The following is a 16,404-nucleotide window of genomic DNA, read 5'->3' as shown; positions in this document are numbered from 1 at the left end:
TAACTCAACACTTAGGCAAAAAGTATTCGCTGCTCAAGAGAAAGTCGTTAGAATAATATGCGGGGTTCACAGTTGCACATCTTGTACGAATCTCTTTAAAAGGTTCGGAATTCTTACAACAGCCTCTCAGTACATTTACTCAGTAATGAAATTTCGTATCAACAATATGGACCAGTTTCAAAACAATACTGACATTCATGATTATAACACCAGAAGAAAGTGAGCCTTGAGCAGCCGCTGGTGAAATGTCAGTGGAGCGTCAGTGCAGTAACGAGTCGCATATTTAGCTTTTATATTTGTTCTGTAGTTTGATTCTTAATTTCTTTCCGAGTGTTTGTGCGCTTGCATATTTAATTATATAAAATCCTTGCGTATTCTCGTATTTTAGAGGAGTAATATTTCTTATTGATAGCTGTAGAGTATAAATTCGCGGAATCGTTAGACATTAGCAGTAGGATGGATAGGGTGTGTCCGTGCTGTGTGTGGGCGCAGGAGGAGCTGGCCGCGGTTCTCGAGCAGCTGAGCGTGCTGTTGGCCACGGTCAGCCGCCTTCAGGCTGCTGCCTCGACGTGCAGCGACGGTGGAGGGTCTGGCGCGTCGCTTGAGACACCCCAGGTGTCGCTTGCTGCGTCTGCTGACTCAGCCGCCGAGGCACCTTCTTGTACCCGGCGCATTGGGGCCGCCCTCACCTCAGGGTGAGTTACGGACTGCAACGCGTTCGCGTCGCTCGAGGTGGAGGGCCGATGTGAAGGCTGTCCGGCTGGCCTCGCGCGATCGTACTGCCAGTGGGCAGGTGGCCGCTTTTTCAGCAGTGCCTGAGCAGGCACAGGAGGGCAAAGGCTTGTTGATTATTGGAAGCTCCAACATTAGGCGGGTGATGGGGCCCTTAGGGAATTAGCGTATAGGGCTGGAAAGAAATCTAGCGTGCACTCGGTTTGTCTGCCGGGGGTCCTCATCCAAGATGTGGAGGCGGCCTTGCCTGCGGCTATCGAGCGTACGGGGTGCAGACGTCTGCAAGTAGTTTCTCACGTCGGCACCAATGATGCCTGTCGCTTGGGTTCTGAGGCGATCCTCAGTTCGTACAGGCGGCTGGCGGATTTGGTGAAGACCGCTAGCCTCGCACGCGGGGTGTAAGAAAAGCATTTATTTGCAGCATCGTTCCCAGAGTGGATAGGGGTCCTTTGATTTGGAGCCGAGTGGAGGGTCTCAACCAGAGGCTTCGTCGACTCTTTGACGGTCTTGGCTGCAGATTTCTAGACTTGCGCTATTGGGTGGGGAATTGTAGGACGCCCCTAGATAGGTCAGGGGTGCACTACAAAAAGGAAGCGGCTACTCGGGTAGCAGAGTACTTGTGGCGTGCACATGGTGGTTTTTTAGGCTAGGCAGTAGTGCGAGGAGTCCTGACGAACACTCAGCAATCTACGTGCAGGCAGAGAAATCAGGACACGCTCAGTGTAAAGACACTTCAGCTATCAAGATATTAGCAGTCAATTTTCAGAGTGTTCGGAAGAAAGTTCCTGAATTTACTGCTCTCCAGGAAGCGTGTAGCGCGCAAATTATTCTCGGGGCTGAGACCTGGCTGAGCCCTGAGATATGAAGTTCTGAAATATTTAGTGATGGTTGGAACGTGTACCGGAAAGACAGTTTAGACGCCTTAGGAGGTGGTGTCTTCATTGCAGTTCACAAAAATATTGTGTCTACTGAGATCGAAGTAGTGTGACTGTAAAGTTATCTGGACCTGTTTAATAGGGCTAGGGGAAATAAAGTTAATTGTGGGGTGTTATTACCGGCCACCAGGTTCCACCATGACAGTTCTAGAATCATTCAAAGGGAGTCTACATTCTATATCGCAGAAGTACCCGGGTCATGCTATATTAGTCGGGGGCGACTTCAACCTACCTAGTATGGACTGGGATGTCTATGGATTCATTACAGGTGGTACAGACAAGCCATCGTGTGAATTACTTTTGAACACATTATCCGAAAACTATCTTGAGCAGCTAAATTGACAGCCAACGCGTAATGGAAATATTTTAGATCTGGTAGCCACTAACAGACCAGACCACATCGACGGTGTCAGTGTTGAGACAGGGATTAGTGATCATGATGTTGTCATTGCGACTATGGTAACGAAAGATAAAAAGTCGGTCAAGAAGGCTAGGAGAGTATTCTTACTAGAAAGAGCAGATAAGCAGTTGTTAGCATCCCACTTAGTAAATGAATCGAATTCGTTTCCTTCCGATACCATGGACGTGGAATAATTTTGGGCATATTTTAAACACATTGTAAATCACGCATTGGAGAAGTATGTGCCGAAAAAGACCCACCGTCGTTTAACAGCGCAATTCGTAGAATGCTCGGGAAGCAAAGGCAGTTTCACTCTCGGTACAAGAAAGGTCGGGAGAATGAGGACAGGCAAAAGTTAGTAGAGATTCGTGCTGCTGTAGAAAGAGCGATGCGCGAAGCATTCAACCACTACCACCGTCACACCTTAGCAAAAGATCTTGCTGAAAAACCAAGGAAATTCTGGTCTCACGTAAAATCGGCAAGCGGGTCGAAGGCTTCCATCCAGTCACTAACTGATCAGTCTGTCCTGGCAACGGAAGACAGCAAAACGAAAGCTGAAATTTTAAATTTAAATTTGAGAAATCTTTCGCGCAGGAGGATCGTACAAACATACCGCCGTTTGAGTCTCGTACAGATTCCTGTATGGAGGGCATGGTGATAGACATCCCTGGGGTTGTGAAGCACCTGAATGGGTTAAAAATAAATAAATCGCCAGGTCCTGATGGGATTCCAATTCGGGTTTACAGAGAGTACTCTACTGCATTGGCTCCTTACTTAACTTGCATTTATTGCGAATCTCTTGCCCAACGTAAAGTCCCGAGTGACGGGAAAAAAGCGCAGGTGACGCCTGTATATAAGAAGGGTAGAATGACGGATTCTCAAAATTACAGACCAATATCGTTAACATCGGTTTGTTGCAGGATTCTCGAACATATTCTCAGTTCGAATATAATGAATTTCCTTGAGACAGAGAAGTTACTGTCCATGCATCAGCGCGGCTTTAGAAAGCATCGCTCTTGCGAAACGCAACTCGCCCATTTTTCACACGATATCTTGCGAACCATGGATGAAGGGTATCAGACGGATGCCATATTCCTTGACTTCCGGAAAGCGTTTGACTCGGTGCCCCATTGCAGACTCCTAACTGGAAGACTTCTTAAGGAATAGAACCCAGTACGTTGTTCTCGATGGCGAGTGTTCATCGGAGGTGAGGGTCTCATCTGGAGTGCCCCAGGGAAGTGTGGTAGGTCCGCTGTTGTTTTCTCTCTACATAAATGATTTTTTGGATAGGGTGGATAGCAATGTAGCAATGTGCGGCTGTTTGCTGATGATGCTGTGGTGTACGGGAAGGTGTCATCGTTGAGTGACTGTAGGAGGATACAAGATAACTTGGACAGGGTTTGTGATTGGTGTAAAGAATGGCAATTAACTCTAAATGTAGATAAATGTAAATTAATGCAGATGAATACAAAAAAGAATCCTGTAATGTTTGAATACTCCATTAGTAGTGTAGTGCTTGACACAATCACGTCGATTAAATATTTGGGCGTAACATTGCAGAGCGATGTGAAACGGGACAAACATGTAATGGCAGTTGTGAAGAAGGAGGATAGTCGCCTACGGTTCATTGGTAGAATTTTGGGAAGATGTGGTTCATCTGTAAAGGAGACTGCTTATAAAACACTAATTCCATCTGTTCTTGAGTACTGCTCGAGTGTTTGGGATCCCTATCAGGTCGGATTGAGGGAAGACATAGAAGCAATTCAGAGGCGGTTAGCTATATTTGTTACGGGTAGGATTGATCATCACGCGAGTGTTAAGGAAATGCTTCAGGAACTCGGTTTGGAGTCTGTAGAGGAAAGGAGGCATTCTTTGCGTGAATCGCTACTGAGGAAATTTAGAGAACCAGCATTTGAGGCTGACTGCAGTATAGTTTTACTGCCGCCACCTTACATTTCGCGGAAAGACCACAAAGTTAAGATAAGAGATTAGGGCTCGTAGAGAGGCATATAGGCAGTCATTTTTCCCTCGTTCTGTTTGGGAGTGGAACAGGGAGAGAAGATGCTAGTTGTGGTACGAGGTACCCTCCGCCACGCACCGTATGGTGGTTTGCGGAGTATGTACGTAGATGTAGATGAAAGAAAGACTTACACTATCATCTACTTAAACTATCTTTGACACAGAAAAGGCAAAATATGCAGCTGTAAAACTTTTTGATAAACTACAAGATGAAATAAAATGTCTGACAGACAGCAGTAACAGTTTAAAAAATAAATTGAAACCTTATCTCCTTGACAACTCATTGTAAACCATAGACGAATTCTTGAATAGGAATAAATAAATATACATGTATAATACATGAATTTTGTGCCATTTAAGGTAGTGTGGTAGGTAAAAAAATTAAGAATTTTTTTAAAAAAAGACCTTCATTTATTTGTGCATTTCTTATGTACTTTACACGTTACACATGATAACGGTTACCGTGAGATTGATCAATGGAACATGTAACTCTGCGTTGATGTTGCATGACATAATTACGGAACGCGTTCGTATGGCATGAGAAAAAGAGGAGAGGAACGCAGGCAGACGCGTGCGGCTATCCGGCTCTTCCCACACACGTAGCCAGTGACTGTACGTTATATACCTTTCCTTCCATAGCTGGGCACGCGACTCGAGGCCGCAGGTACCGCACCTTATGGGGCGGAGTCGTACTCGCTGCCGCGGCGTGACGCTAATTTACGCACCGTGGCGCCGAACTTTATTATCCGAAACGTACGGCTAATATTTCCAGTCGGGCCCTCCCACGCGTACAGATAGTGGATACAGCCGTGGCTGATCGCATCGCCCTGCCAAAGTCCACACTCGCCGCTATGCCACGCTTCATGCTTTCTGCTTCTGCATACATTCTGGTGGCCACTGCACAGTGCGTTGCAAAGAGTCCGTCCACGGTATTTTTAACGGTCTCGCAGCATAACGCGACGAGAGTCCGGTACCCCGTAAACGTTAAAGTAATAAGAGACTGGTAAAATGGACGGAGTTAATGGTAGAGGAAAGGGCCATGATATTACTGACAGCACTATCCCTGCATGCAATCCCACAGGAAGACCGTGGACCCCAATAAATGTAGGTGGCTGGAAATGGACACTCTGTCCTCTCTGTAACATCACGACAGGACAGATTAGCAGCGTGTAGCGCGACGCTTTATTGCAACCACCAGGTTACTCACGGAAGAGATTAAATAGTCATATACATAAATGACCTGGTGGATGACATCGGAAGTTCACTGAGGCTTTTTGCAGATGATGCTGTGGTGTATCGAGAGGTTGCAACAATGGAAAATTGTACTGAAATGCAGGAGGATCTGCAGCGAATTGACGCATGGTGCACGGAATGGCAATTGAATCTCAATGTAGCGAAGTGTAATGTGATGCGAATACATAGAAAGATAGGTCCCTTATCATTTAGCTACAAAATAGCAGGTCAGCAACTGGAAGCAGTTAATTCCATAAATTATCTGGGAGTACGCATTAGGAGTGATTTAAAATGGAATGATCATATAAAGTTGATCGTCGGTAAAGCAGATGCCAGACTGAGATTCATTGGAAGAATCCTAAGGAAATGCAATCCGACAACAAAGGAAGTAGGTTACAGTACGCTTGTTCGCCCAATGCTTGAATACTGCTCAGCAGTGTGGGATCCGCACCAGGTAGGGTTGATAGAAGAGATAGAGAAGATCCAACAGAGAGCAGCGCGCTTCGTTACAGGATCATTTAGTAATTGCGAAAGCGTTACGGAGATTATAGATAAACTCCAGTGGGAGACTCTACAGGAGATGCTCAGTAGCTCGGTACTGGCTTTTGTTAAAGTTTCGAGAACATACCTTCACCGAAGAGTCAAGCAGTATATTGCTCCCTCCTACGTATATCTCGCGAAGAGACCATGAGGATAAAATCAGAGAGATTAGAGCCCACACAGAAGCATACCGACAATCATTCTTTCCACGTACAATACGAGACTGGAATAGAAGGGAGAACCGATAGAGGTACTCAGGGTACCTTCCGCCACACACCGTCAGGTGGCTTGCGGAGTACGGATGTAGATGTAGATGTTGATATCGGTAAGTCAGTCATGAGATCAAGGCGAAACAAGTAAGAATGCAGCAATATTCACTCAGATGATGCTATGAACAAATGCACACATGAGTATGCTCCTATGCATAGTGAATGAAGTAAAATTTGTAACCTTTTTTCCGTAGATCAGCAATTCGACAGATTTCCGGGATATGATAGTATGCAAAGGATTACGTAATTTTTTTGCGTATCGCATTTACTCAATTCTTACATTAACCGAGAGATTGAGACAAGTATGTCGTTTACAGTGGAGTTATACTCTTTTGACGGCAGAAATGTCTAGTGCAGTGATATACAGACGGTTAATGTAGCGTTCTCGATTCCCAGGCACGGTGCCCAGGGTTCACTTCCCTGCCTCGAGATGACTGGGTGTTGTGTTGTCTTCATCATCATCATTCATCCCCATTACGGTTGCAGAAAGGCAGTGGCAAACCACCTCCACTAGGACCTTGCCTAGTACGGCGGTGTGGGTCTCCCTCATCGTTCCCCTACGCTCTGTCACGGAGTATGGGACTTCATCATTAACGTAAACGGTTAAGCTTTTCGTAGAAATATCGAACAGAAAGCGAGGTGGCCGGAAGCGGCTATTGTAGCGTAAACGCAGACAAGTGGTGTTCTCAAGTCAGCATCTCTTTTTGTATCAGGCGTTCCGATTATTTACTTGTTCCCACAGAAGCTATTAACTTAAAAATGAGTTTAATATTAAGTCTGCACATGTAGATATTATTTTTTTGCTTTCTTTTCAAAAAAAGAAAAGAAAAGAAAATTCCTGTGATGGCTGCACATACGTGCCGCTTGACATGTCTGTGATACTACCCGTCGATGGTGTACCTAAATACGTTAAGTTTTTTTTTGTAAATCATCATATTTGCATATCTTTAATTTTTATACATGTGGAATCAACTATTATGAAAGTATGGTAATCAAAGTTTTTATCTTGGAAAACTTTGTAAAGAAAACCAATATGGCGAGTGATCAATGGGGCATTGTCGAACTTTTGAGATAACTGTTCGTTGTGTGACAGACATGCTGCAGTAGGAAGATGGTTAGCTGTGAGTATGAGCAGACATGTGATGGAGTGCTGTACATGTGTAAATGGACAACGTCAAGAGGAAGAAAATGCATGCACCCTCACTCGAGCAGCTGCATTGTGATTAAACATGTTTAGACGCGCTCATTGACGAGGCTGGAAGCACTGTCTACGTCTTGCTACAGGTCAACAGCTATGAAAACATGCAAATTAACTGGTACATCACAGACAGGCCCCAGTCACTATGGAGATAGACCACTCAGAAACTTCATATACACTACAATCGAGAACGTAGTGAGTTGAAAGAACTTTAGTTGTATTTTTGTCTTTACAGAAAGTTTTATACCGAACTAAAATCTGTTCTGCTGTCAAGCAATACAATCAGAATCATGGGCCATTGTTGTTCCATTATTTAGAGACTTTAGGAATAATTCTGAATCCATTCACACAGTTGCTGGCTCAAAATTCAAAATGAATAGGAAGCTGCACTGCACATGGCAACTTGTACAATAGAACTAAAATATACCTATAACTTACCAGCCGGTGGCGAGATGTCTACATCGTCACGATGTCGAAAGGATGAGGGTTGAGACTGAGTGGCACATTGATAAAGGCTCATAGAAAAGAGGCTGTCAGAATCAATAATTTATTTACTACCTGTATGTCAGGACAGTGTCGGTATGGGGAGGCGGACACACCCTGCCTCATCGAAAGAGGACAGACAGCCTGCCAGGCACCTGCTAGTGACTAGCCAACTGCCTGAACAATGTGTGAGAAACAAATAACAGCCATTTGCATTCAAACTGCAACAACATTCTGAAAATTATTTATAATGTCTAAAAGCAGATTACAGAAAGTTTTTGATTTCAGTCACTCAAATGAACATTAACACATTCCTCTTCATTCTCATCAAAAAGATCGTCCTTTAGTTGCAGTGTTGTGACATTTTTGGGAATAATTATGTACAGAATATTTGTGACACCTGAACTAAGTAGATTTATTGAATACACCAACATCATGCAGTCATCATTACCCTTTAAGAGTGAGTTAACGGATATGTCAAGGTACAAGCAAATTATTCAGTGTTCACAATTCGTCATCATTATCCTTTAAGAGTGTATTAACGGATATGGACAAAGTATGGGCAAATTCGTCAGTGTTCAGAATGTGTATTACATACTGGCTAACCCTACATAAGATAATAGCAAGTACTATCATTCTGCACTGATGTGTTTTAGTGCCATTTTGCGTGGGTAATAGCAATGAAGTGGCTGTATAACCCATAGTGTTTTTCCTTTATTCCTGAAAGAAGCAAAGATGATATAATTTCCTTTTCTTAAGTTTCCTGCACTGTTGTCGATATTAACAGCAATTAATAAATCAACAATCCAGTCACATAAGAATTCACAAAGGGTAAACATGTCAAATTGCATAGCAACAACAGTCCATGTTGGAAGACAGCTGACACATAACTGTTAGTGATTATGAGAATGATGGGAATAATGTAGTCATAAAAAAGAAATTTCGAATTTCTTTTCTGTTCCTCCATACAAGTGAGGCGAACTCATTACAACAGCCACCTATGTTGAAAATAATTTATTTTAATGTGACTTGTAGATCCTACTGGTGAGAATGGAGCAATGGTGGAGCTAATAGGGCAAACTCGTCATCTGTCAGAAGAAATTATCGTTCAGCCTCACAATTCACGTTGTGCATCAGTACTTCAGAAACGTATCACATGTGTATAAGATGTGTATCAGGTGTATTCATAAAGCTAAGTGAACCAAATATGAAGATGAAGGGAAATAAACATAGTGCCATGTACAGCACCATTTGCATTTAATAAAGCAATCTGCGCCAAACTTAAACTGGATGTTGAGATAAATTTTTGACAAGTTATGAATGCAGGTCATTTTTTACTAAAGAAACACAAGACGAAATCTGTGGGACGTTTAAAAAACTACTTCCAATAATTGGTGTCAGCAGTTAATGTGCCTTGAAGCAGTAAAGAGTAACAAGAAGGTTACACCTAAGATTCCAACGTCTGAGATTCCGCTAATATTTATGATAATCTTTTTAAACATATTGGGCATAGCAGTAAGCCCACTGAAGAGTAATAAAATATTATGTAGAACAATCTTAATCACATAAAAGCACTGTTATTCGCAAGTAGTTACCTGTTCTGCCCCAGTTTGGATATTATCCAGACCAGACTCCAGTGATGACAAGTGGAGACGGTGTTGGACAATCTTCATACCATACTCCAGTGAAGACATGTGGAGACAATGACATGGAACAAGGCCTGTGGATACCACCCATAGATGTCGACTGCTTCATGTCATTGTATCCGCATGTTATCACTGGACTAAAGTCTGAAGATGATCCAGATAGAGTCAGAACCAGTCACCACCTGTGAGTAAGGGTTTTTATATGATCAAGACTGTTCTACATGATATTTTAGTAATACCTATGACATATGGTGAAAGTATCACATTACTAATTCCAATGTTTGTACGATTATTAAACCAGTAGCTAGATGGGCTGTAGCCATAGCCCAAACAGCGAAGAATACAAAAAGAGCAGAGGAGCAACTATATGAGGCTAAAAGGTATAATAGGTAGATGTAAGGCTTTATTATCAGGAAATTACTATATTTTGAACCACAGAAGAGAGAAATTCAGCTGTCCACCAAAAAACCTTCCAGACTGCTTACACATACAGATCTGCTTAAATTCCTCAAAAAATTCAAAATCATAAAATTTTTGTGGAATTTTTATGCAGAACACAATGCCAAATAGAATGTAGAAATGTAGGGAATATGGAATTGTATATTTAGGTGTTATAGGGGGAGTGGCATATAATTAAAAAAATTGGAATATCATTTATTACTTTGAGCTGCATGGCAATTTACACTTTCCCAAGGAATTGTAACATTATTCCCCCAAAAACTATATATTCTACACTTTTCGATGCTACAAGATTTTGATTCATATTTCTGTGGACATCTCTGCTTAATATTTTTCCTGTTGAATGCATAGAAACAAGCAGCATGCTCATCACTGTGTCAAAACATTCTAAAATCAAAATCGCATAAATATTTATTTATTTGCAAACAACTGGTTTTGGCACACTCAGTAGCAATCTTCAGGTCTTCAAAAATCTATGATATAAAATGTGTTTATTTTGATTTGGACCTCACGCCAAATTTTCAGGTAAATTAACTGTAGTACATATCTACATCTACGTGGATACTCTGCAAATCACATTCAAGTGCCTGGCAGAGGGTTCGTCGAACCACATTCGTAATTCTCTATTATTCCTATCTCGTATAGAGCGTGGAAAGAATGTCTTTCAGTACGAACTTTGATTTCTCTTATTTTATCGTGGTGATCGTTCTTCCCCATGAAGGTCGGTGTCAACAAAATATTTACGCATTAGGAAGAGAAGGTTGGTGCTTGGAATTCCGTGAGAGGATTCCTTCGCAACGAAAAACGCCTTTCTTTTAATGATTCCCAGCCCAAATACTGTATCATTTCTGTGACTCTCTCTCCCATATTTCGCGGTAATACAAAAAGTGCTGCCTTCCTTTGAACTTTTTCGATGTACTCCGTGAGTCCTAACTGGTAAGGATCCGACGCCACGCAGCAGTATTCTAAAAGGGGACGGACATGCCTAGTGTAGGCAGTCTCCTTAGTAGGTCTGTTATATTTCCTAAGTGTCCTGCCAATAAAACGCAGTCTTTGGTTTGCCTTCCCCACAACATTTTCTATATGTTCCTTCCAATTTAAGTTGTTCGTAATTGTAATTCCTAGGTAATTAGTTGAATTTACGGCTTTTGGATTAGACTGATTTATCGTGTAACCAAGGTTTAACGAATTCCTTTTAGAACTCATGTGGATGACCTCACACTTTTCGTTATTTAGGGTCAATTGACACTTTACGCACCACTCAGATATATTTTATAAATCATTTAGAAGTTTCTTTTGATCTTCTGATGATTTTATTAGTCGATCAATGAGAGCGTCATATACAAACAACCGAAGACAGCTGCTATACACTACCTAGGGGAACGCCAGAAATCACTTATCGATGACTTTCCGTTAATTACAACGAACTGTGAACTCTCTGACAAGAAATCACAAATCAAGGCACATAACTAGGACGATATTCCATAAATACGCAATTCCACTACGAGCCGCTTGTGTGGTACAGTATCAAAAGCCTTCCCGAAATCCAGAATTACAGAATCGATCTGAAATCCGTTGTCAATAGCACTCAACACTTCATGTGAATAAAGAGCTAGTTGTGTGTTACAGGAACGATGCTTTCTAAGCTCATGTTGACAGTGTCAATAGACCGTTTCTTTCGAGGTAATTCACAATGTTCGAACACAATATATGATCTAGAATCCTGCTACATATCGACGTTAACGATATCGGCCTGTAATTTGGTGGATTACTCCCACTACCTTTCTTGAATATTGGTGTGACTTATGCAACTTTCCAGTCCTTGGGTACGAATTTTTCGTCGAGCGAACGGTTGTATATGATTGTTAAGTTTGGGGTACTGCATCAGCATACTCCTAAAGGAAGCTAATTGGTATACAGTCTGGACCAAAAGACTTGCTTTTATTAAGTGATTTAAGTTGCTTCACTACTCCGAGGATATTTACTTTGCCAGGTTTCGAGACAAAGTTCCGTTGTTGAAATTATTATAGGCATCTCGCATTGAAGTCCGTGCTAAATTTCGAACTTTTGAAAAACATCGCCAATCTTAGGGATTTTGCTTCTGTTTAAATTCGGCATGTTTGTTTCGTTGTTCCTACAACAGTGTTCTAACCCGTTTTGTGTACCAAGGAGAATCCTCGCCGCCGTTCAATAATTTATTTGGTATACATCCCTCAATTGCTGCCGATACTATTTCTTTGAATTTAAGCCACTTCTGGTCTACACTTATATTATGAATTTGAAATGAGTGAAGATTGTCTCTCAGGAAGGCTTCAAGTGAATTTTTATCTGCTTTTTTTGAATAGGTATATTTTTCACTTATTTTTCGAGGATTTGGGGATTGCAATGTTCAATTTCGCTACAACAACTCTGTGTTTACTAATCCCTGACTCGGTTTTGATGCTCGTTATTAACTCAGGATTATTTGTAGCTAAGAGGTCAAGTGTGTTTTCACACATATTGAAGGGGTTTGTCATAAATACAACATTTAAAATCAAGAATCACGTTGCATACATGGCTATGTCCATAAACATAGTACTTGCAGATGGTTGTTATGTCATAACAAACACGGTATAAAATAAAATCCAAAGTAACGCAACTGTTAACATTAGCTAAACATATGCAGATGTTCTAGTGTTTGTCTTATTGTACACTGTGTTTATTATAGCTTAACAATCGTCTGTGAATGCTGTGTACATGGATGTGGTCCTGTGGCACAAGGTGCTTCTTGATTTGAAACTTTTTTGTGAAAAACGTTTATATTGTGTGCTACATTTTATTGACAGGACAACTTGGCGTGAGGTCCAGCTCAAAATGAACATTTATTAAAATCTCATTTTTTCTCAAGACCTGTAGATGACAGATTGTTTGTAAATAAGGATATATTTATGCGATCTTGTCTTAATAAAGTTTTTGCCAAGTAAAACAGACTGTTCCTTTTTAACTACCAAGCTTGAAGAAATTCAACCATTATGTCATTGAGGCTTTGCTGTGTGTCATATACTATAATGTTAAAAAAATGATCATCACTATTACACGCAAACTGCTTTCCACCAATAGATTTAGGAAAGGTGAAATTGAGTATACCATCGATTGATCAGGAAGCAAACAACAGCGCCCCTAATGTCACAAGAGTGAACAATAAACGGTATCCAGATGATTATAAATTTGTGGAAATGCCCCCTGATTATACAATATCGATTTTTAAAATCATTTATAAAAAGATCTGTAAAATGATTTCAGTTATGTGTAAACATCAATACATTTCAACCTTAAATGAAAACAGCAAACCAGACCATAGAATTTAATCAGGAATATTTAATAGTACTACTGCTGGATTTATGAAGGGCAATTTTGAAGAAGATTCGCCATACACGTTTACGAGCTGCAACAGCCAATGGGTACAGTGCTATTTAACAAGATTCAAATTGTGCATCAGTGTAACGAATTCGTATCTTAATGACAGATTAATTCGTTCAGTCTACATATTCTCCCCTACAGTGAGACCAAGATACAAACTCACTGACGTGTCCAGCAGCCTGAAATACCTGACAATGGCTGTTCAGACTCAAAACCATCTCGAGTTGAATATTGCGGACCAGGGTAGAGATTTAGTCTATTTTTGGGGAGAGAATATCATAGTATATCTCTCTTAAAGCAGCATTTGTATAAGGTGTGAACTCGACACTCGCAGATGTGAGTATGTCATTTTTGATAGAAAGGGAGACAGAAGTTTAGAAAATAGATAGGATAGAAACCACACCCCCAGTTCAATTTGATGAACAACTCATTCCCCAGGAATATTTCTGCTACAGATCTTTTGCTTCAGTGACGTTTAATAATAATGATGGGATGAGGACTCTCATTTAAGGCCAGAATGATTTAACAATCTATAGGAAGTGTATGCTATACTTGGAAGGATTATTTATGAGAAAGAAAGGAATATTTTCAGCATCATCATTGTGACTTACATGTAATACATTCAGTTTTCTGTTCCAAGAAATAAGAAGCGAAGTTAATGGTTTTGAGGTCAACCGCATAAGAGATGTAGGATTCACATTGATCCTCAAAACACATGTTTGCACACCAACATCAGGATGGAATGGTATACACAATGCAGGATGGCTCCCAGATGAGTTAGTCAGTAATCAATTTGCTGTGTGTATCTTCCTAAAACCGTGCATGGCGTACTTTGAGGATCATAGACACATAATCATGAATTTGAAACAGGAACAAATTCCGGCTGTGATGCGACAGATAATAAGTCGTATATTCAAGGACAGCAAGAACACAATAAAAGTGTATTGGAGAAAGTGGTGCGGAAAATGCCTCATATATCTGAAACAGACGAGGAGCATCTGAAAGTTTTACGCTTATAGAATTCAGGTATTCAATTGGCGTTACGTTTCTGTTTTACTCTTCTTACTGTGATGGCAGTGCATTTGGATGTATACTCAGTTCACAGTATTTCAAGGAGTTAGTGCGAAACGTCATGATAGATTGCTCGGAACAAAACTGAATTCTGAAATTAGGGCCAGTTGACAACTACACTGAATCTGAATCGTCCAACATGTTCCCTCCAAGCTCCACAGTGTACACATTGTTGCTACATGATTGTGTCTTTAGTTCTTTCCCACTAACTAGTGTTGTGTAGACAGTTGTATTACTTAGCAAGTGTTATGTCATATATGAGGCATTTCACGATGATACCTCAGAGTGCAAATATTATCGTAGACGCAGAGGGTATCTACGACAATTGTGTACAATTTATATTTCAGGATAATGCCTTCGTAGCATTCCCAAATGCCTGATGTGTAATAAAGACGTTCTCCAAAGTCATTGCTTCACCAAAATCATTCAGAACAGCGAAGTGTGCCAAGACTCGAAAACGTAATGCATAGTTAATGTGTTTGCGCCAAAGCAAGCACTTGGATGACGTTAAAATGCTTATGAAGATATGGTGATATTGCCTTGAATCTTTTACCACACTGTTGTTTACATGACAGACAGTAGTAAGGTGATATGGTTCTGTGAAATCTACAAGAATGCATCAATTCACAATCTTCAGTTGTACAATTGTCAATCTGTTTTGTGACTCAGGCAGATGTACGATGGAAGCAAAATTGGTATTATGTGTGCTCAGATAAATGAAACTTTCTTTCAGAAACTTTGTATTTCTTCGTACCTTCCTTCTCCCCTACCACTAACAAGTTCCAACATGGGTGGTGGTAAGTATTTAGTCTTGTCCACACCCATAGAATATGGATTTCATTGCGGACTGGAAATGTAATTTTGGATGTACCTTCAACATGTTGTTGGAAATGACAACGATGTATTGTCGTCTATTGTCAGTGTTGTACTTGCACTGACAGGTAAGCAAAATTTGAACTCATTAAAGTGCTAACTGAGCTACAGTCAGGATCCACAAACAGTAATTCCTCTCCGCTTTCGATGAACCATCTCCTCAATCTTTTCTCTTTATGGAGACATGCCTGTCACCACTGCATACTAAAGTCAGCTGGCACATGCTGCTCTCTGCAGAGTGCATCGGCTGGTACATGCTGGACAGAGATGGTAGCGACTTCATAGTAGTAGCCAGCGTGTTGTGAGAGCGCCTAAATGAGTCCTTCCTAGCACAGTAGGGCAAGAATAGTGCCTGCTGTCCGATGTGTCTCTATACGACGGTACTAGTGGCTATGCATAACTAAATATAAGACAGAATCCTTTGACTATCGCTGGCAGTGGCCAAAGCAGTGTTCTCATTATATCTTCAAATCATTCCAATGGCAATCAGCTGAGCATGGTTTTGCAGAGGTAGACCTGCCATTGCCTACACACTGGGGATTATCCGTCCTTGTTTCCTACAGGTTTTCTGGATATAAATAAGAGGTGTTTGCCAATGAGAAACCACTTCTGTTCTAGTCAGAGCAGTGATAACATCGCCAGTGCTAATCTTATAGTAGAAAGGAAAAGCCATTTTGCAAATTTTGATACAGTAGGGACGAGCAGTTATTCTTGTTTTGAAAATGCTGTAGTGGTGTATTGAAGATAAGTTTACTATGTATATATTTGTGTCTGTGTGTGTGTTCATTGCATATAGCTGCAATCTGGTAAATTTTACTTAGTTGCAGTTTTGAATGAACTGTCAGTCCTTATGCAGGACAGTATATTAGAAGACAGAATGGCACATTTCAGAGGATGATGCCTGGCTTGAACGTGTTGAACCAGAGCTCTCGACAGACGAATGTTGTGATCAGAGATACATCTTTTTATATACTTTACTCTCTCTCTTACTGTGAAAAGTAATAATGTTTCGGTTATCCAATGTTATCCAATGTTTTTCTTTCTTCTAGAATTTTTCTACGAGGCTGAAGCAGTAGAGCTGGAGAAAGTACAGACTAACCCTATGACTACGTACGCAAAGAGTATATCCACAGCACAAAATATCACT

This window comes from Schistocerca gregaria, chromosome 5, assembly GCF_023897955.1.
Source record: "Schistocerca gregaria isolate iqSchGreg1 chromosome 5, iqSchGreg1.2, whole genome shotgun sequence".
NCBI lineage: Eukaryota > Metazoa > Arthropoda > Insecta > Orthoptera > Acrididae > Schistocerca > Schistocerca gregaria.
Note: the sequence above shows the minus strand (reverse complement) of the source record.